General features: G+C 42.2%; 1 pseudogene across 1 annotated transcript in view; it reads right to left on the bottom strand.

Moving 5' to 3' along the window:
- The window catches only part of LOC308655491 (rho GTPase-activating protein 29-like), a 631,986-nt pseudogene that overhangs the window by 51,391 nt on the left and 557,757 nt on the right, over positions 1-22,838 (bottom strand). The gene's annotated exons all lie outside the window — the stretch shown is intronic.

Raw genomic sequence — 22,838 nt, 5'->3', positions numbered from 1 at the left:
AATTGCAATCAATTAGAATGAAATAGGAATCCAATCTCCTTGGTGAAGAAAGTGGGGCCTGATCTGGGCTTGATCCTCAGCAGCACATAAAAATTAATAAATATTGACCTGGGGATATACCACTGTTATGAGAGTGCTTGCCTCGAATATACAAGGCCCTGGGTTCAATCACCATACCACCAAATAAATAAATAGATAAATAATTACATTATATTGTTCATATAAACCTTAAAAAACAAAAATTAAACAAATCAATAAAAGTTGGGCATGTGAGCCTAGACCTATAATCCCAGGGGCTCTGAGACTGACACAGGAGGATCAAGGGATCAAAGCCAGCCTCAGCAAGAGCAGGTACTAAGCAACTCTGTGAGACCTTGTCTCTAAATAAAATACAAAACAGGGATGGGGATGTGTCTCAGTGGTAGAGTGCTCCTGTGTCCAATACTGGTACTTCTGAGTTCAATACCTGGTCCAAAAAAAAAAAAAAAAAAGAAAAAAAAAAGAATTTGAAAGTGACATAAACCAAAATGGAAATCCTAATATTCAGCATAAAGGAAATCCAAACTGAGAGGCAAAATCGAAGGCCTAAGTTGGTTCATGAGAAAAAACAGGAACAAAATTGTTCCTGAATTCACACAGGTGAGGAGGGAAGGCACTGTTTCTTAGGACAGTGAGGGACTTACAGGATCTGGCCAGGTGTGCAGGTGCTCTGAGCTTCAGCAGGTCAGGATGTGACTCCTTAGGCTGCAAGACTCTTGTGCTTCTCTTCTGGCTCTGCAGCAGCTTTTATGGGCCTCTCTGGCCACACCCCCCACCTCCATCTGATTGACCACCATCCAATCAGAAAGCAGTATTTGATCACCTTCCCCAGTCTCCACCCACTTAATCATTATGGGATTTTCTTCCTTGCATTAGTTCATTGAATCTGATGGTCATGCAAGAGTGCAGAATCAGGAGATGTGAGAGTCAGCGATGACTTTGTCCATGCACTCCCCACCATGAACTCAATTTTGTCCATATGTGACCCTCCTGTTTCTTCTGTGAGATATAAAGGTATTTAATCCCTAATGTCAGAAAAACATTACTTGAAAATACTTTTCTACAGGGATCTTTGCCATATCAAAATTATTTGAAAAAATAATTATCAAAAATAGTTTGAAAATTCCAGAGAGAAAACAGCTTTTTGAAGACAGTAGTGTCATCCACAAAGATTATAGAATGGAAACCATGTTTCCCACAGTCACACAAGTAACAAGTTAACTTGCAGCAAATATGAGCACAATAAGTTAGGTAGAGCACAAAGGAAGGTAAAATCAGTCTTCTAGACTTAGGGCAATATTTCTTCTGTCTCTTTGTACTGGGGATGAAACCCATTGGGTCTCTTCCAGTGAGCCACATCCCCATCCCTTTTTATTATTTTGCTTTTATTTGGAGGCAGAGTCTCACTAAATTGCTTAGGTCCTCCCTAAGTTGCTGAGGCTGGCCTCAAATTTGCCATGCCACTTCCTCAAGTCTCCTGATTGCTGTGATTACAGGCACGGGCCACCATGCCCCATCAGACTTGGGAATGTCTGAAAGCCACTGAGGGTGGAAGCAGCGGGCAACTTGGGATGTTGGAGAGAAAGACACAGGGTTGGACAGCAGGTGTCCTTGACTTCAGGGAAGCTACCCATTAGAAACCTTCCTTCAGAATCAGGGACTGCCCCAGGGCATATCTCCCAGAAAACCTTTGCCCCAGGCACTTTCCAAGGCCTTTAGCCTGGGAGAAGAACTGAAGAAAGGAAAATTTCAAGAGTCTGAGCAAAATGAAATTCTAAAATTGAGGAAGGAGAGACAAAAAGAGATGGAATGCTTGGATGAGCCATGTGAGGTGAGCACTTCCAGGGAACATGTAGAAGGAATGGTTTGATGGGTGGCGGTTAGACAATTGCATTTCTGTTTTTTCAGTCTCTTTGTTTTAGTCAGCTTTATGGTGCTGTGACTAAAAGACCCAAGGACTACAACTACAGAGGAGGAAATGTTTATTTGGGTGGCTTGGTTTCAGCGGCCTCAATACAGACACAGCACCTCCAAGTTGAGCCTGAACATCATGGCAGAAGCATGGGGCAGAGGGAAGACGCTCACATTACCAGAAAGAAGAGAGAGAGAGATGGCCACTTGCAGATACAAACTACACAGCCATATTCACACCCCAAGGTCAGCTTCCTCCAGCCACAGCCAACCTGCCCCCATTATCTCCCAGTTAATACCACCAGAGATTAATTCACTGGCTAGGTTATGGCTATAAACCAATCATTTATCTTCCAAAAACATTGTCACATGTGAGCTGTTAAGAGACACAGCATCTAATTCATGATGGTCTTTGGGGGTACTTGTTGGAAAATATCCATGCTCACATCATATAATCATATGTTAGTTGGATAATTACAATTGGCTAAGGTAATATTTGGTTTCTTTTTCACATAATACCTTGCCACAAATGAAACACATTTAATTTCATGTGTGTGTGCAGCTATATAGGATTAAGGCTACATCCAACATTGTCTCTGGTTTTTATGCTCTACAATATTTGAAATCTACACTCTGATTTAATTTTAAGTTTCTCTGGATTGTCTGTGTGTCACCAGCTAAAAGGGTGACTTCATGCCACAGCCCTGACTTCTCTTATTACCCCTGACTTGGTGCATAAGGCAGGTCAAAATTACAATCAACCTAAGTCACAACAGACAGTGGCTCTCCAAAGGACAAGTGTGGTCAAAATTATAGGGCAGGAATGCAGCACCCCCCAAAGAAATATGAGTCAGAGCCCCATCCAGGAGGCAAAGGGAGGCAGGGTGTCAAAGGCAGCTTAGAATCAATTATCACTGGCTCCACAGATTCAGTACCAAGGGTGGTCTCAGTTCAAGGACAATAGATGGTGTCTGGCCAGGTGTCCTCTTAGAAAACATGGGGGGTGAGGGTTTGGGTGGATTTTATGCACAGCTGAAGTTGGGGCTGACTGGTTTGTGATAGTTCCTGCCATCAGGCAGGGCTGCCCAGGGACCTTCCCTTCCCAGAACCTTGCTTGCCCTTCATCAGGATTTGACACAGTTACTGCCTGTTGATTTGAGCACCATTTATGTTTCCCCCTTGGGATGAAGATTTTTTCTATGGATGTATCACATAATGGTTAGGGTTTGATTCTATCTCAGTGCCAGGATAGACTTTTCCTGGTTGGTCCAGACACCATTGGAGGGAATTAATAGATGACTAGGAATCAATGTTGAAACTTATTGAGCCACATTTGAACAACAAAGTGAGTTTGGAGGGAGTTGCTCTCAGAGTAACTCCACCAGGAAATCACTATTAAATTCAATTTTGCCTATTCATTAGGCCTTGGGTATCTCATCTCCAAGCTCCAGCCTTTACTATTCTATGAAGAGTTAGACTTTTGCAGAAATTTTATGAGTACAGGTGATCATTTTTTAAAAATATTTAGGCCCTGAATTTATGTATTTTTATTTTTTTATTTTTTGACACTGGGGATTGGACCCAGGAGAGCTTTACCACTGAGCTACATCCTAAGTTTTTTTTTCATTTTTATTAATTAATTATTTAGTTAATTAAATTTTTCATGAATTCAGTTTGGGTACCAAGGTTTGAACCCAGGGGAACTACACCACTGAGCTACATTCTGAGCCCATTTTTTAAAGTTTTTGTTTTTGTTTTTCTTTTTCTTTTTGTTTTTTGACACAGGTTCTCACTAAATTACTGAGACAGGCCTTGAATTGAGATCCTTCTGCCTTAGCCTGCTGAATAGATGGTGTTATGGGGAGTCCCTCCAGAAAGTACTCTAAGTCTGAATTTCAAATCAAAAGAGAGCTTTTCTTACCTGACTAGGGACTGTCACCCACCACAGAGTCTCAAACTCTGTGAGAGGACAGCAGCTTCCTGATCCATCCAAACACATTATAAGCACAAAATCCATAACTCAGTGACTTGCTTATCCTCATGTAAAGCTAGCCAATCATAGAAATTAAAACATTAATAAGTGAGGCCTCTGGGCTCTAGGCAGGATAAAAATTTTCCAGTCAGCAATCCAGCACATTAGCTTTGCAGTTCAGTTGAGCACGGTCCTGGGTTCAAGCAGGTGCTAGACAGTCACATCCTGAATTTGGGTGGGGGTCATCGGGATGAGAATCTACTTCAGTCATGTAGACCCACAATAGCATCAAACCCAGGATATAGCTCTCCACGTCCACCAGTGCATCCTGAGTAGGGTACAATTTGTGGGGTACAAAGTACAGAAATGCAATTTTTTAAAATAAGAAAACCGCTGCCATTTCAGTTTCTCAGAAACAGCTCTTATAACAGTCTCTCATGGGAGGCAGAAAAATGGAGTGTCAGGCCTGCCTATGAGAGTTCTTGCTTTATAATTGTCTTATCTCACTCTTGAAGATTTTATATCCATCATCTGTATTTTTTACTAATCTGGAACCCTTAACTGACAAACTTATTGCTTGTATTTATCACTTCACACCACAGCAGATGGGATTAAAAGTGTTCACCACCACACCCTGTTTTGAATTCCAATTTTGAAAAGATAGAGCATTTGCCTAGCATGCATGAGGCCCTGAGTTTGAACTCTAGCAACAATAAATATAGAAATGAATAAAGAAATACATAGATAGATAGACAGACAGATAGATAGATGATAGACCTGTGTTCAAGTAAACTCATTAGTGGTTTTTGTCTTCTTAATCAATTAATCTGATTTTAGTTATGTTCAGGGCAATAATCCAAATGATAACTCTTTTTTTTTAGAGAGAGAGAGAGAGCGAGCGAGAGGGAGACTGAGAGAGAAAGAGAGAGAGAGAATTTTTTAGTATTTATTTATTTTTTATTGTTGGCGGACACAACATCTTTATATGTAGGTGATGCTGAGGATGCAACCCAGGGCCGCGTGCATGCCAGGTGAGCACGCTACCACTTGAGCCACATTCCCACCCAAATGATAACTATTGATGCTAAACATTTAGAATCGTCATGGTTAAAAATTTGTTGGGAATTTACGATAACCAGTTATTAACAAGGTGATTTGATTGGCATACATTTTAATATAGTGTCCAGAATTATGTCTAAAAACATATGAGATTTTTTTATGAATTTTTGCCATTTTAAAGCAAATATTAATAAAATATCTAAATAAATGTAACTTGAAAAAGTTATGTCATATTTGACAGGACTTCCCCTCGTATCAAATTAGGCTAATTGCCTTAATGTCTCTCTTCTAGAAATCCCTTGAGCAAATATGGAGTTCTCTAGAACATCCCAATGTTAGGTCAAGGTCAAATGACAATGTAGACTTTGATCATAAAATGTTAGTCAATAATCTCAAAAGGTTTAAAGCACTTAATGAAACCTGGGGTCCCAAATCATTATAAAAGATAAGTCATTTAACCAGAGTTATGAAAGATATTTAAAGTGAATACAGAAAGTTATGTCCTATGAAATAATACTTCAACTTTTAACAGAGATTATTTAGTTTTCTTTTCCCATGTAATCAGAGAACTTGATAAAACCAACTTGAAGCCTAAAATCTTACTCTCCCCTCCTCCAGTACTCAGCATTGTACCAGGGGCCAATTGCCCAGTTCGCTTTGGTTTATTTTGAAACAGGCTTGCCAATTGGCCAAGTCTGGCCTGAATCTTGCCACCCTCCTTTCTGAGACTCCTGAGAATCTGGAATTACAGGCATTGCCCACCCTCACCTGGCTTAAAAGAGCAGCTGTTTGAGAGATGTTCAACTGGAACATTCCACGTGGAAGCCATTAGTGTTTTTAATTGTCTTCGGAATCATTGCCCACCAGTTTCGAAATGTGCTTGAGAATGAACCATAATAGACTCCACTGCAGTGCAGAAGAAAGGCTCTCCTGGAGTTTCTTGGAAGTTGCAGGTCCCATTTTGTGTTTTATTAATCTCTTGAGAGCCAATGATAGAAATCCTATGATCTTCTTTGGAAAGTTAGGAGTTTAGAAGCCATTTTTTGGTGTAATGTTGTGGTTTTGGCAGAGTCCTCCTGAAGTCTATTATCAAACTATCAAGCTCAAGGACCTTCTCCTGCATGGTCCCCTGCCCTCCACTTTTGTGAGGATTTGGTACATAAATTTCATTTTGATTCTGCAATCTTTCACAGTACCATCATCAGCTGGGACACTGTGACCATGGAATATTCTAAGCCATTGCATGGTCAGTATTGGCTCCCTTGAGTTGTCTGAATCTGATGGCAATCACTTGGCATGCATGAGGCTGCTGGACATGTGTGTGTGTGTGTGTGAGTGTGTGTGTGTGTGTGTGTGTGTGTGTGTGTAGTACTGGGGATTATGTACCTGGGGCAGTTTACTACTAGCTACACCCCCAAACACTTTTTATATTTTTATTTGAGACAGGGTCTGACTATGTTGACCAGACTGGCTTGGAATCTCTGATCCTCCTGCCTCAGCCTCCCAAGTTACTGGGACTGTAAGTGTGCACCTCAGTACCTGGCCATAGAGCATTTAAAATCCTCAAGAGATTACATTGCACCTGGGAGAAAGTGCCATAACTAAAAGGAGAATTAGAGCCTCAGACTGCAAAATTCCTCTGGATGAATGTTATACAGATACCGAGACCCTGAAATAACTCTCAGACCACACACTGCCACTCCAATTAAGCCTTTATTGCTGGCCAGCAGCTGACACTCTACTCTCTAAATGCAAGATGTTCAGAGTAACATACAACCTTCAGTTACGCCTCATATTCAAGCCAAAAAAAAACCACAAAAGTGAGATTTGGGGGTCAAGCCAAAGTAAGCAAGCACACTTAATATGTAAAGAAGAGTAGTGTACTACAATTTTATTGATGTTTTTATATCAACCAAGTTTTAGACTCTGTAATGTGGAACAATACTCTAAAATAACAGTTGCTGTTTCACCAGAGGTATACAAACCTTCATTTGTCCAGTTAGTAGCTCTAGAGAATAAAATTTAACAGACACAATGTAATTAATATTTTAAGAAGTGTTTGTCATTTTAATATGTGAATCAAACTTTTTTTATATCAGTACATTAATACTTGCTCTTAGGGAATAACCTTGAATACTTTTAACTATTTGTATTACATATATAAACAACTTAGTTATAAAAAAAATTAACATTTATCCTTTATTTATAGATGTTTACATTACTTACTTAGACCCTCTTGTATACTTAGATGTATTATAATTATGTTTTACCACACAAAGACTTTCTTACCTGGAAACATGTTTTTTACTAAATATATTTTTATATTTAGAAGCTTTTAATAATTTTTGATCCATGGATCCCTCCTTTTGTTTATACCTTAAAATAACCCTTATCAATTTCTGAATTTAGATAAATTAATCCATTTTAACAAGAGGAAATATATTTATAGTACTCTAATTGAAATGCAGTTGAAATCTGTTGACTATTTGTATATAGAATTATACCCACTGGGACTTTTAACATTTAGTAACCTTGTTTTGGGGATAATGTAATTTGAATTTTTTTACATTTACCAAAATATGAAAACACCAACAGTGATTAAATATTTTACCTTATGGAATTTAAAAAGTTTCATTACTTAATATTACATTTAATAGTTAACATTTAAACTTTGTAAACCAATCAGATGTCTCTAACAAACACATCCATGATTAATTTCATATAGGTCTGATCAAATTTACATTTTTTTTGGAAAAGGTATAAGACAAGTGCATTGAATAGCATTCGTAATTTTTTTCCCATTGAAGAAAAATCCTAGAGTCATTGAATGTTAGACACTTTATAGACATTACCATTTTATTAAATATTTGATCACCTAGAAACAAAACTCTGCATTAGTAACTTTAAAGATATTTTGACTTTTATTTATTCATCCAAATTTCAATTGAACCTTTTAAATCATATGAAGCAAAAGTATTTGTATCCATTTTTTAAATTTTAATTTCTGAGCTCATATATCAATTTTTAGTACTAAATATATGTAGACATGGCAATACATGTAGACAGAGAGTACCCTGGTGCCCCTACACAAAACAGACAAAAGCCTTGTAGATTATTTGTTAAAAACCTATTAGACTGAGAATTAACCCTTGTAAATTGGCCTTAGAACAAAGCAAAATGTAATTAGAAAAACATATTAACCTACATGTATCAGATCAAAATTATGAATTTAATAAATATAGACTTTCAAAACCCTTCCTGTCTTTCTTCCTGAGGTGATCCTGCTCATCACAGGTGAAAATAATTAAGGGAACATAGACAAATGGCAGGGCCTTATTCCTACCTGAAGGAACTTTCTAAAAAGGAACTCCATAGGTCTCCTCAGGAGAGTCACCCAGGTTGGGGTCTCATTGTATGTTAAATATGAGAGTCCAGTCTCCATAATCCACTGAGGTGGGAACTGTGAGTTCTTTGGGAAGTTGGGGAGCAGAAGATATGTGTCAAAGGCAAGTGTCTCTGATATGGTTTGGATATAAGTTGTCCTCCAAAAGCCTCTTTGTTAATGCAAGAGGTGAAATGATCAGATCATGAGAGCTATAATCCAATCAGTGGATTAATCCATCAAATGGATATATTTCTGTGCCTGAGAGTGTGTGTGTGCATATATATTCTGTTAATTTGCATGTTTTAAATCCTAGATAACTATTGACAAAAGGCAGTTTCAGAAGCCCTTTCTGGCTGCTAGGGTCCTCTGACAATGACTTCTTTGAGCTGGGTTTCCATAACCCAGGTAGGTGCCATCCCAACCAGAACACAATTCAACTTTCCTCCCCAGCAGTTTTCCTGAATCTTCTCCATAGCTTTTGTTTTTCCAAGGCTTTTTCTAAATCCAAAGAGTCCTGTCCTTTCTATCCTACAGTCTTTCAGTCTGATACCTTGTCATGACTCTTAGGATAATATTATGACCCAAGCCACTGGAGTGAACAAAGGTGTGGGGGGATGACCAGAATGTTTGGCTGGGAGGTGCCCACAGAAGGCACATAGGAGTCCACTCATCACCTGGAACTAGGGGAGAGCAGGGAGTTGGGGCTGGAGAGGTGGCCCCAGTCAGGGCTTGCTAAGTGGCAATTGGCAGGCTTGGGCAGGGTTGGAAGATGGCCTGAGGTCTGTTTCCATTTCCAGAAGGCTGTTGAGAGGATCATGCTCTCTAGAGGGAATTAACAAGAAACAGAGACAGCATCAGAGGAATCATTGCCACCAAGGTGAAAAAGACTGGCTTGCACTTGAGTGACCATTAACAGCTTGGCAGACCATGGAGGTGGCCCTGGGCAACTTGACTGGAGGTTGCTCTTTTGCAACACAAAGAGGAGTAAAGCTCCTCCTGGACAGGGAAGAAACCTACAGTGGCAAGGGTAGTAAGACTGGCCTTTGGGGGAGTTGGGGGAGTTGAGGCCCTCAGTTCCCAGAGGCCACATGCAGCCAGGCTCTGCTTGCACCAGGGGTCACAGGAGCTCTAGTCCAGGAAGAAAAAACACCCAGCAGGAAAGCTAGATTCACCAACAAGTAGGGTCCAGTTTTCTAGTTTTGTCTCCCCATTGCCTTCCAAGATGCCTCTAACCAGGTGCACCACCAGCCCCTACACACCTTCCAATAATAAGAACAAACAAACAGAAAATCACTTTTGGCGTTCGGGGAGATTGGTTTTGAATTAATTTTCATGGCTACTCTCCACATTCAGCGCCAATCACAGAAAAGTGTAATCTGAAGCAAGAACCACCTAAAAATCAGTGTCAAAAGAGCCAATAGGGGGCAGGCTTGGTCCCAGTGTGTCCCCTTTCCTATCAAGTGACTTTCTACTGCTGGGTTCTAGAGCTAGATGTCATTGTGCCCAGTAGAGGGAATGGGCAGCTTGTGAGTGGACTCTGCCTTAGCTCAGGGTTGTCCATTTGCCCTAAGTTGTTGTTGTTTTCTTTCTCTTTTTCCTCCTCCTCCTCTTTATTCTCCTTCTACCCCTGTTTCTCTTCCCTATTCTTCATCTTCTTTTTTTTGGTACTGGTGTTTGAACTCAGGGTACTTAACCACTGAGCCACATCCCAAGCTCTTTTCAATTTTTATTGAGGCAAGGTCTCACTAAGCTGATAATGGCCTTGTTAAGTTGCTGAGACTGGCTTGAACTTGTGATCCTTTCTGCCTCAGCTTCCTAAACCACTGGGATTACAATCATGGCCCACCACATCTGGTTCCCATCCCTGTCTTATGCTGAGACAGGATCTCACTTTGTTCTCCATACTAGTCTCAAACTCATCATCATCCTGCTGCAGCCTTTTGAATAGCTGGATTACAGACCGGTACCAACATGCTTCGTTTAAATGTAAGCAATGCTAAAAGCCACATATAGTATTTGAGAACATTTGCAAGTAAGAGATGGAAAATGCTAACTTTGAGATGAGGCCCGATTGTCATGTGTATCTTGTACATGTGACAGCGTGCCACTTTGGAGTGGAGTACTGGGAAAGAAATAGATCAGAATAGAGTCCAGAGTATAAAAATATTGTGTCATTCCAGGTTTGGTGACCTGCACCTGTAATCCCAGCTTCCTGGGAGGCGAAGGCAGGTGGATTAAGAGTTCAAGCAACACCCTTGGCTATTTAACAAGACACTCTGAAAATACAAAATGAAAATGCCTGGGATGTAGCTGCAACAGATCATCCCTGGGCTTCAATACCTGGTAAAACACACCCACACATATTTGCAAAGGGGAAATAAAGAAATTTAGCACAGTGTGGTGGCACGTATCTGTAATTCCAAGGACTTGGGGCTGAGGCAGGACGATCAAATTGCTTAAGCAAGGATTAAATTGCTTCAGCAATTTAATGAGACCCTAAGCCACTTATTGAGACCCAGTCTCAAACTGAAAATATATAAATAAAAAGGAGATGTAGCTATGTGGTGTAGTGCACCTGGATTGGATCCCCAGAACCAAAACCAAAACAAAACAAAAAATACAACAGAAAAAGGAAAAGAAAAACAGAAGGAAAGAAGTTTCATATGATCTAAACCAAAGCAGAAATCAAAACTATTGCAATGAAGGGAAACTGCATGTAGAGACCCTAAGTGCAGACCTCTGGTCATTTGAAGAGATAGAAATGTGATATTCTCTTTGCATCACAAACTATGTGCCACAATCTTGTGTTTCTTTTTTGGTACTGGGGACTGAACCCAGTGGTGCTCTACCACCGAGCTACATCTCCACCTCCTTTTCTTTTTATTTTGAGGCAGGATCTTGCTAACTTGCTGAGGCTGGCCTCCCACTTGTGCTTCTCCTGCCTCAGCCTCTGGTGTTGTTGGGTTTGCAGGCATGTGCTACCACTCCTTGGCTGCAGCTCACTAGGGAAGACTGTCTGAGTGTAGACCCTCTAAAGGTTCTGTTTTGAGCTCAGTTGCCCTATACCACTAAAGAACTTGTTTTCAAATGCTTTGTTCTCATCCCTGAAGCTAATGTAATAATGAGGACACAGTTTTGAGAAAAAGGAAAGGGAATGTTTACTATTTTGGTAGAAAAAAAAAAAAAACAGAGGGTCTTCTGTTTCAAGGGCTGTCATTCTCCCTATTAGAGGAATAGGTTGTTATATTTTTTGCTTGATTTTAAAAAAATAAATGACATCAGAATGCATTAAAATTCTTATTACACGTATACAGCACAATATTTTATATCTCTGGTTGTATATAAAGTATGTTGACACCAATTCTTCTCTTCATACATGTATTTGTGTAATGATGTCCATTACATTCCACCGTCCTTGCTAATCCCCTGCGCCCTTATTTTCCCTCCCACTCCTCTGCCCTATCTAGAATTCATCTATTCTTCCTATTGTCCCCCTCCATACCCCACTATGAGTCAGCCTTCTTAAAGCTGAGAAAATATATGGCATTTGTTTTTTTTTTTGGGGGGGGGATTTTCTAACTTCACTTAGCATTATCTTCTCCAATGTCATCCATTTACCTGTAAATGCCATGATTTTATTCTCTTTTAATGCTGAGTAAAATTCCATTGTGTATATAATCTACATTTTTTTATCCATTCATCTTATGAAGGACATCTAAGTTGGCTCCACAGTTCAGCTATTGTGAATTGTGCTGCTATAAACATTGATGTGGCTGTGTCCCTGTAGGATTCTGTTTTTAAGTACTTTGGGTATAGTCTGACGAGAATAATAGCTTTGTCAAATGGTAATTCCATTCCCAGATTTCCAAGGAATCTCCATACTGCTTTCCGTATTGGCTGCACCAATTTGCAGTACCACCAGCAATATATGAGTGTGCCTTTATCCCCACATCCTAGCCAACACTTATTGTTGTTTGTCTTCATAATAGCTGCCATTCTGTTTGGAGTGAGATGATATCTTAGTTTTGATTTGCATTTCTCTGATTGCTAGAGATGATGAACATCTTTTCATATGTTTGTTGATTGATTGTATATCCTCTTCTGAGAAGTGCCTGTTCAGGTCCTTGGCCCATTTGCTGATTGGGTTACTCGTTTGTTTTTGTTTGTTTGTTTGTTTGTTTGTTTGTTTGTTTTTGGAGGAAGTTAGGGAGAAGACTTGGGGGAAAGAAAAAAAAAATATGTAAGATTCAAAGCCACAAGGGATTTAGTGAAAGCATCAAGCAAACCCCTGTTACACACTGAAGCATATCCAAACTCCCTCTATTGTGGAGGGACTGGGGATTGAACCCAGGGCTACTTTAACACTGAGCCACATTCCTAGTACATTTTATTTTATTTTTTTTATTTTGAGAGGGGTTATCCCTAACTTGCTCAGAATGTCTGTGATATTGCAATCCTCTTGCCTCAGCTCCTGAGTTGGTGGAATTAGAGGTTGTGCCACTGTGTCCACTGCAATCCACCTTTTTAAAAATTACCCACCCCAAAATTTTATTCAGCAAAAGAACAAGATACCCAAGTTACTTTTTCTTTTTCTCCTCTTCCCCCTCCCCTTTGGTACCAGGAGTAGAACTCAAGGACACTAAACCAGTGAGCCACAGTTCTAACATTTTTTTTAACTCAGTAAATACAAGTTATAGGAAATGAATAGTTTAATTATACAACATGTTGGGCAATTAGGCCTTTCCTATTAGTTCAGTTCCTGATTTCTGAAGCTTATTGCTTTGAGGTAAGATGAAACATTGAACTTTTTCATTAAAAAATTAATAGAGACACAGTACACTTCATTATTGAAACCTAGGCACTGAATGAAATTTACCAGGTGCATTTTGCTAGTCTTATTTGTCTCTCAGAAATGCCCTTGTTGTCCCTAGGGGTGTAGGTCTTTTTGTGCTGACACCAAGCAGATGTCAGAGCTGTGGTGCATCTTATTCTCCCGGCTGCTCTTCCTGGTTCTTTGGTCATCTTCTGTATCCGATGTCTTTGTTTGCTTCTACCTCTGCTCACACTTCTGTGCTATTGTGTCTCTCATCTGGGCTCTGAGGCTGTAGGGTCTGGATCTTTGGACTCAATCAACCTTGGATTGAACATGGTTGAAAATAAATTTCTCTGTGCTTAATGTGTAGAGTATTTTTTCTTGTCATTATTCTCCAAACTGCACAGTGTAAACTGCTATATAATATTCCCATTGTGTTAAATATGATAAGGAACCTCAAGATGATTTAAAGCACACAGGAGGATTGCATAAGTTATATTCAAACAGTGCATAATTTATACCTGGACCTTGAACATGTGCAGAGTTTGGTATACAAAGGGCGGGGGAGTTCTGGAATCAATTCACTGTGAATACTGAATGAAGGCTGTACTTGGCCTTTGGCTAGGGAGTATAATTTTCACATATGTGTTTACTCTCTAGGTCACTTGAACCCTCCATATTTTCACACATCAACAATCATTTGTTTTGTGGTTGGTACCAGGGATTAAACTCAGGGGCACTTGACCACTGAGCCACATCCCCAGCCAAAATTGTGAATATATTTTAGGGATAGGAACTCCCTGATGAGCTTAGTGCCTTGTCATTGCTGAGGCTGTTTTGAATCATGATCTTCCTATCTCAGCCTCCTAATCCACTGGGATTACAAGCATGAGCCACTGTGACTGGCAACCGCAGTTCTTAGTATCAAAAACTAAAAACTTAGTATCAAAAACTAAAGAGAGAATGTACAGTAAGCATGTTGTAAAGCCCACAAGATTATTGGCAAAGTTAGGAAAATGCTGTGGAAGTGGGCAGGGACCAAGGGAACCTGGCTAGTGTTGGGATGGGCGAAGGTGTGACATCTGTAGTGGAGGGGAGAAATAAATCATATCCACACACTAATGCATTTTTCAATGCTTTATTCACTGAAATCACTCAATACAACTTCATTGTATAGGTTCTTAATCAAGAAAATGATAATCCTTAATGTTGGGCACTGCAATACACATAATCAATTCAAAACTAAAAATTCTAAGTTAACTCTGAGCACAGCAAACACTTAATCATGCCAGACTCATTACAGACATTCCCTCTGCATGCTCAGCTCAAGTGCCAGGTTTAGAGTCTCAAGTCTTAGGGTTGAAGTCCAGCAGATGCTCACTCATTCAGACCACAGTGATCAGGACAGGAACTGATGGAGGCTCCTCCTGGGCTGGATGTGACATCTGGTTGAGGAGACAATCTTAAGACGAAATCACCATTCTCACCAGGGTCAAGATGTGGCTGCAGAGTTTGAGAGCAGTGAGGATGAATGTGAGGATCAGGCAGATAATGACAAGAGTTGGGATATTAGTACAGGAACTCATCAGGCTCTCCAGCATCTTGCCATGATTGTAGCTGGTTGAATGTCTGTTCACTTGCTCCATCATTTCTACTAAATGTTGGGGCTCTGCTCACCTTTTCAGTCCCTATCAGCTATTACTGTGTTTCTTAGTGACATCTTACATTCCCTGGTCACAACCTCTGGTTTGACAATTTCTGCCCTGACCTCTCACCTCTGACTCCCATCAGGGTGAAGGCAAATGACCATGACTGCACTCTGAGTTTCCACTGGGTTGTGGACAGAGACTTGTCTTTATCAGGCTGTGCCTGATTCATACTAGAGGGCTTTGGAGGCTGTGCCTGGTGGACCTGCAGGTTCATTTTCAACTGGAATTACTTAGGCTTAGGCCATTTTTAGTTTAAGGCCATCCTTACAGCTAGCCTGGACCACAGCTTGGAACCCCCACAGACATCCTGATTAGGACCTGCTTCCAGGTGACATAGCACATTGGGGGCACTGGTAACACCTTAGGCATTAACCCCAAACCATATCAGGAGGCAGAAAAATACATTTGACTTTTTCATCCCTATCAACTCATGGTGGACCCTGCCTTACTTGGAGACTCCCATGTTGGGTGGGGAATTCCTTGACACAGGAAGGGCTTTCATTCAGAGGCCAACTAAACTAAATCCTCAGCTACAAACAAAAACTAACACATATTACCTATCTCTATATGTGTGTATGCACCATCCCTAACTTATTCTATTACCCCTGAAGAGTCCTGCTGACCTTCCTCACCAGAGTTCTTGAGAGTTCAGAGAAGGGAAATGTGATGGAGATGTAGAGACTGCTCTGTAGCTCTGGCTTTGGGTCTTACCTGTCGGGCTGGGACAGCCCACCCATTGCTTTATTTGGTGAATCATATTCTATGGAAAAGCCTTTGTGTATCCCAAATAGAAAAATAAAAACACACACTCACTCTTTCCTTCCAGTGTGGAAGCAGCACTCGTAAGATCTCAGAACTGGCCTTCCCTTGCATTTCAAAATTGTTTCTGTGCTGTGTGGTTTCTTGGTGTATCTCACAGCCAGCTTTCTGCAGGAAGGGAACACAGCATATCTTCCAGTGCAGGCCTCAGGTGAGAGTACAGGCTCTTGAAGGTGTTGGATCTAATGGGAAGTCAGCCCTTTTTACATTTTATTTTGAGACAAGGTCTCACTAGATTGTTTAGGCCCTTGCTAAGTTGCTGAGGATAGCTTTCAGTTTGCAATCCTTTGCCTCAGTTTCCTGAGGGATTACATGCATACAGCAGTGTGCCTGGCTTACTTAACAGGAATATTTAAGCTTTCAAATGAGTAATAGGAAAGTTAAAAACAAAATAGTGAGTGTTAAGCATGGCCAAAGTAAGAGGTTAAGGGATGCACAAAACCAAGAGAAGGAAACCAAGGCAACCAAATCACAAGTTACAAGGAAAAAGATGGAATCCAGAGTACTGGTATCAGAGCAGAGGGAGGTTCTGTTCAGCTTAAAACGCTCTTTGGTAAAAATTTTCTAAATCCCAGAGGAAGCCCAAAGAGAAAAAAAAATGATGGCATGTTCACAAATGACAAAGAAGGAAATCCAAATTTATCCCAGAAGAAAACACCAACCCACAGAAACAGACTAGAGAGGAAGGGAGGAAAACAGAGAAAAAGATCTAAAGAGAAATCAGAAAAAGAAACTTAAACAAGACCGGTCAGAAATAATTCTGTATCTTTCAATAAAAAACCTTGAATGTAAAGAAAATAAACTCCCCAATTTTAAGATATAAAGTGACTGAATGGATTTTCTTTTTTTAATGTACTCATTTACCTGCTGTCCAAAGGAAAGTCATTTCACCTCAGGACACACACAGAGTGACAGTGAAGGGATGGAAAAGATATTCCACAGGAAGAAAACCAACCTAGAGCAGGAATGGCTAGACTCCTGTCAGATAAAATAGACTACAGATTAACACAATAAAAAGAGACAAGGTGATCACACCATGATAAAGGGGTCAATTCAGCAACATGAGACAGAAATTGTACACATAAATGTGCCGGACACCCGAGCACCCACATGTGTAAAACAGATATTACTGGAATGTAAAAAAAGAAGTGGACTACAACACAGTAAGAACAGTGGGGGCTCCAACTCCCCAGTTTTTTGTTTTTTGCTTTTTTTTTTGAGACAGAGAGAGAGAGAGAGAATGAATTTTAATATTTATTATTTAGTTTTTTGGCAGACACAATCTTTGTTTGTATGTGGTGCTGAGGATAGAATCCGAGCAGCACCCATGCCAGGCAAGCACGCTACTGCTTGAGCCACATCCCCAGCCCAGTCAACTCCCCTTTACAGCCCTGTACAGAACAACTCTGCACACAGTAGACATTTACAGACCATCCCACGCAACTACTGCAGAGCAAACATCCTTCTCAACAGCACATGACACATTCTCCATTTATTCTCAAAATAAATCTCCATAAATTTAATAAGAATGGAATCCATAGCAGGGGGAACACCTGGACAGTTACAAAGCATGGGAATTCTTCAGCATGTTCCCCAAAAACCAAAGGGTCATTTAAGAAATCAAAACATTGTCATGTATGTAAGAAATAAGAAAAATAAATAAAAATAAAAAAGAAAGTGTAAAATGCCTGCAGACCAATGAAAAGGGCCACACAAGATATTCAAACCTGGGGATAAAGCAAAAGCAATTCTAACCGGGAAGTCCTCAGCAAGAAATAGCTTCATTAGGAAAATCGATATCGAATAAATTGCCCAATATTTCATCTCAAGGGACTGAAAAAAATAAGGATGGGTCATGCCCCAGTTAGTAAATTTGAGAGAAGGAATAAAATCATAAAACTTCTAGAGTACCTGGGATCCCAGGCATGTGCCACTGCAACCGGCTTTTCATACTTGATTGTTATTGTTTTGGGGACCAGGCAGTGAACCCAAGGGTGCCACACCAGTGAGCCCCATCCCCAGGTAGGATTTTGAAATAGGGTCTCACAAACTTGCTTACAACATCTCTAAGATGCTGAGGCTGTGTTTGAACTCACCATCCTCCCGCCTCACGCCCTGAGCTGCTGGAACTATAGCTGAGCACCACCAAGCCAGCTTTTCCAATTGTTTTTGGAAAAGAATCTTTCAGGACATCAATTTGACCCACCTGTCCAGACCAATTAAAGAATGCATTCTTTTGTTTTCATGTGGATTCTGGTTCTTTCTTTTTGAATATTTCTAACAGAGAGACAGCTCTCTTCCAATTAAACCTTACCAATGTGGTCACATCATTTTGGGATTTATTTATTTGTTTACTTATCTCTGTGATGCCTTGGATGGAACTCAGGCCCTTCCACATGCTAGCAAGTGCTCCACCACTGAGAAATGTCCCCAGCTCCCTGAGTTAGCTTTGATGAAGTTCACTCATTTTTCTAGAATAGCATGGGTTCTGGGTTTTCTAAATTGTGGAGGTAAAATTGGCCAGTGTTCCAGAAGGGGCTGTACAGTCTTTGGATACAGGTGCACAAAGGACTGTGCATCTTTCAGTGGCCAAGGAGTGAAACAGGGTCCCCACTTCCTGACCCGGCCACCCTTAAAAACCAGATCCTGTTTGTTATGACATCCTACAGTTGTGTGCTCCCTCACAGCACAAATTAACCTAGAGTCAAAGATGCATTAGGTTTGAGATTTTGGGAATCATTTGTTATTTTTTGTAATATTTTATTTTTAATTTTTAATTGTAGTTAAACCAGGTACCTTTATTTATTTATTTATTTATTTATTTATTTATTTATTTATTTATTTTTATGTGGTGCTGAGGATTTAACCCATGTTTTGCAAGTGCTAGAATAGTGCTCTACCACTGAGCCACAACCCCAGGCCCCCTACATCATTTGTTACTAATAAGCCTGGTTTATTCTGACTAGAATGTACCTAGGATTAGACACTGCTATTGCTGCTGTCAGCACTGACTCTCACACCCTGAAGATCACAAGGGGAGTGTGAATGTCACATACATGTCATCACACTTCACAAGTGACCTGCAAATGCAGGAAGGTAACCTTCATTTACTTGTACATTTTGTTCTAAGAATATCTCTTTGGCAGACCTTATTTGTAACTGGAACTCAAGTGGGAAGTGAATCTGAGAAATGTCATTTTTAGCTCTTCAATTTCTTCAAACAGGAGGGTGGAGTGGAATTGGAAGGGGTACTAGTAATGTACCCATAATGCAAGTTCTTTAAATGCAGGGGTAGTTTTGCTAATTATGTTTATATGTTTTGTATCCAGTTTGGGACCTGGCATTAGTGGGTGTCAAAAAATATTTCTTGAAATAATCTGAATTTATGAACCAATCCTAAGTTTTTTTTTTTTCTTTCTCAGGTGAAATAATAGAGATGTAAAACATGTGCTAAAACTATTGGCTGCTAAGGATTTGAGAGTTCTGAAAGTACTCTGGACTATGAGAAGGAAATAGCAGAAGGCACCAATACAAAGGGGGTGGATGTGGGCAGAAGAGAAAATAGCATACCAAACTCTAATTAGAGAATACCTTGTAAGTTAAGTTGATTCAACTGTAAATAAAACTCAAAATGACAGTGGCTTAAATATGACAGCAGCTCATTGTTTCCTTAAAGACAGCAGGTAAACAGTCTGGAGCTCTGCCATGGGAGCTCCTTGACCCTCAGGAACTCATGCACTCTTATGCCATCATCTTTAATGTGCGGTTTTGACCAGATGGTTGAAGATAGCTGCTTGTGCTCCAGCCACCATTTCTCAATTTTAGTCAGTGAGAAGATGGTTGGAAGAAATGTATGCTCCCTCCTTTCAACAACACTTTCTAGAAGATGCACACTCCTCTTTTATTTAAATATCATTTAAATTAATGTGCAATGTGAACAGACGTGATGAAGCCTGGTCCATAGAGACTGCCCTTATTTGATCCTCTTCATTTGTGGCAACTTCTGGTCAGATTTTGACATCAAGGGAAACATAGGATATCACATATTAGAGGACAGTGCCACAACTAGCCTGGATCCCTAGGTGATTATGAAGCAAAGAGGTAGCTAGGTTGTCTGTGGGAGCTCTTATAACTCTGCAGCCTGGGTAGAGAGGACTTGCTCCTTCAGGCGAGAGACCCCTCCCACCTTGGTGTTCAGGCTAGCCTGTATTCTGCCTCAGCCCATGTAGAGGGGACTCACCACTACATTCATGAGAACCCTTCCACCTGAGTGCCCAGTGGTGGTGGTAGGGGGCTTGTGTACAGCTGCAGCCAGGGTAGCAGGCACTCACCCCTCCAGGTGGGATACCCCTTTCACCTGGGTGTCAGGGGGAGCTCCTATCTAGGTGCAGCCAGAGTAGCAGGGCTCGCCCTCTAGGCAAGAGACCCCTCACACCTGGGTTTGTATGGGGGCTCCTATAGAGCTGCAGCCAGGGTAACAGGTACTCACGACTCTAGGCGGGAGACCCCTTTCACCTGGGTTTCTGGGGGAACTCATATACCTCCGAAAGGAGAGTAGAGGGGACTTGCCTCTCCAGGCAGGAGACTCCTCCCAGCTGGGTGTCAGTGGAGCTAATACACCGCCCCAACCAAGGTAGTGGGGATTCGTGCCCCCAGGAGGGAGACCTCTCCCACCTGAGTTGCGGGGATCTTGTATACCACTGCAGCCAGTTTAGAGGGGATTTGCCACTCCAGGCAAAGACCCCTCCAACTTGGGTGTAGAGGGGAGCTCATATACAACTGCAGCCAGGGTAGAGTACACTCGCCCTGCCAGGCTGGAGACTTCTCCCACCTGGGTGTCCTGGAATCTCTTATATGGCACCAGCCAAAGTAGAGTGGACTCTCGCCCTTCCAGGCAGGAGACCCCTTCTACCTGTGTGTGTGGGGTGAGCTTGTATACCGCCACAGCCAGGATACAGGGGACTCCCCTGTCAAGGCCAGAGACCCCTTCTACCTGTGTGTCAGGGTAGCTTGTATACTGCCACAGCAGGAGTAGAGTGGACTCGCCCCTTCAGGCGGGAGACCCCTCCCACGTGGGTGTCAGGGGAGCTCTTATACTGCCTCAGCCAAGGTAGAGGTGACTCGCCCTTCCAGGCGTGAGACTCCTTCCACCTGGATGTCCGGGGGAGCACCTATACAGCCACAGGCAGGGTACAGGGGACTCTACCCTCCAGGCTGGAGACCCTTGACACCTGTTTTCAGGGGAACTCCTATACGCAGCAACCAGCGTAGAGGGGACTCTCCCCTCCAGGTGGGAGATCCCTGCCACCTGTGTGTGGGGGGTGAAGCTTTTATACCCCTGCAGCCAGAGTAGTGGGGACTTGCTTCTCAAGGCAGGAGACCACTCCCACCTGGGTATCAGGGGGAGATCTTATACCACCGCAGCCATGGTAGAGGGTACTTTCCCCTTCAGGCGGGAGACCCCTTCCACCTGGGTGGCTGGGGAGCACCTATATCACCGCAGGCGGGGTAGAGGGAACTCTCCCCCTCCAGACAGGAGACTGCTTCCATCTGGGTGTCAAGGGAGCTTGTATAACGTAAAAGCTAGGGTAGAGGGGACTCACCTGTCCATGCGGAAGACCACTTTCACTTGTGTGTAGAGGGGCGCTTGTATACCACCTTAGCCAAGGTAGTGAAGACTTGTCCCTCCAGGCGGCAGACCCCTCCCACCAGAGTGTCTGGGAGAGCTTGTATAAGGCCACAGCCAGGGTAGAGGGGACTCATTGTTCCAGGAGGAGACCCCTCCCACCAGGGTGTCAGGGGGAGCTCCTATACCCCTGCAGCCAGGGTAGAGTGGACGCACTCCTACAGGTGAAAGACCCCTCCCATCTTGGTGCCAGGGCAAGCTTGTATTCCGCCTTAGCCGGGGTAGAGGGGACTAGCCCCTCCAAGCGGGAGACCCCTCCCACCTGGGTGTTGGGCTGGGGCAGGTATACATCTGCAGCCAGGGTAGCTGGGACTCGCCCCTCTAGGCAGAAGAACACGTTCATCTGGTTGTCAGGGGGATCTCTTATCCTGCTGCAGCCATTGTAGAATGTTCTCGCCCCTCAAGGCCAGAGACCACTCCCCTCTGGGTGTGTGGGAGAGCTTGTGTATCTACAGAGCCAGAGTGGAGGGGACCCATCCCTTCCAGCGGGAGACACCTCCTGTCTTGGTTGGAGGGGGGGGCTCCTATACCACAGCAGCCAGAATAGAGGGGACTCGCTTCTCCAAGCAGGATACCCCTCCCATCTTGTTCTCTGGGAAAGCTGGTAAAGCCCTGCAGCCAGGGTAGGGAGAAGTCACCCTTCTAGGCTAGAGACCTCTCCAATGTCTGTGTCATGTAGAGCTCCTTAACAGCTGCAGCCAGGTTAGAGGAGACTCCTTCCTCCAGGCGGAAAACCCCTCCCACCTGGGTGTCAGGTGGAGCTCATATACCCCAGCAGCCAAGGTAGAGGCAACTAGCACCTCCAGTTGAGAGACACCTCCCACCTGGGAATGGTGGTAATTCCTATACTGCCTTAGCCAGGGTAGAGCGGATACGCAGGAGATGCCTAATGCAGTAAAAGTTTTTTTCTCACACCAAAATGTTTACTGCAGATGTGGACAGTTGCTCTCCATGTTCTTAGAATCTAGGATGCTTCAACTTTGTAGCTACTAGGTTACCCCAGGTTTCTTCCATGACTTTTGTGGCATGGAAGAGACAGTCTAGAGAGTGCTCACAGCTTGTGATGGTGTCATCCTGGAAGTGACACATTACTTCCTCTCAGGTATAATTGGCTAGAATTAGTCACATGGTCCTATCTACATGTGGACCTAGAAATGTAAGCTTCCATATTTGGAAGTAAAGGAGTCACACAAAAGGAAGCAAGAATGTGAAGAGAGAGCCTACAGAATGGGGGAAAAATCTTTGCTACCTGCACCTCAGATAGAGCAGTAATCTCCAGGATATATAAAGAACTCAAGTAACTTAACACCAGCTGGGCGTGGTGCTGCACGCCTATAATCCCAGCAGTTTGGGAGGCTGAGACAGGAGAATTGTGACTTCAAAGCCAGCCTCAGCAATTGTGAGGTGCTTAGCAACTCAGTGAGACCCTGTCTCTAAATAAAATA

Source organism: Spermophilus citellus (genome assembly GCF_964194105.1).
Source record: "Spermophilus citellus genome assembly, chromosome: 9".
NCBI lineage: Eukaryota > Metazoa > Chordata > Mammalia > Rodentia > Sciuridae > Spermophilus > Spermophilus citellus.
This window is presented reverse-complemented; position numbering and strand designations above follow the sequence as displayed.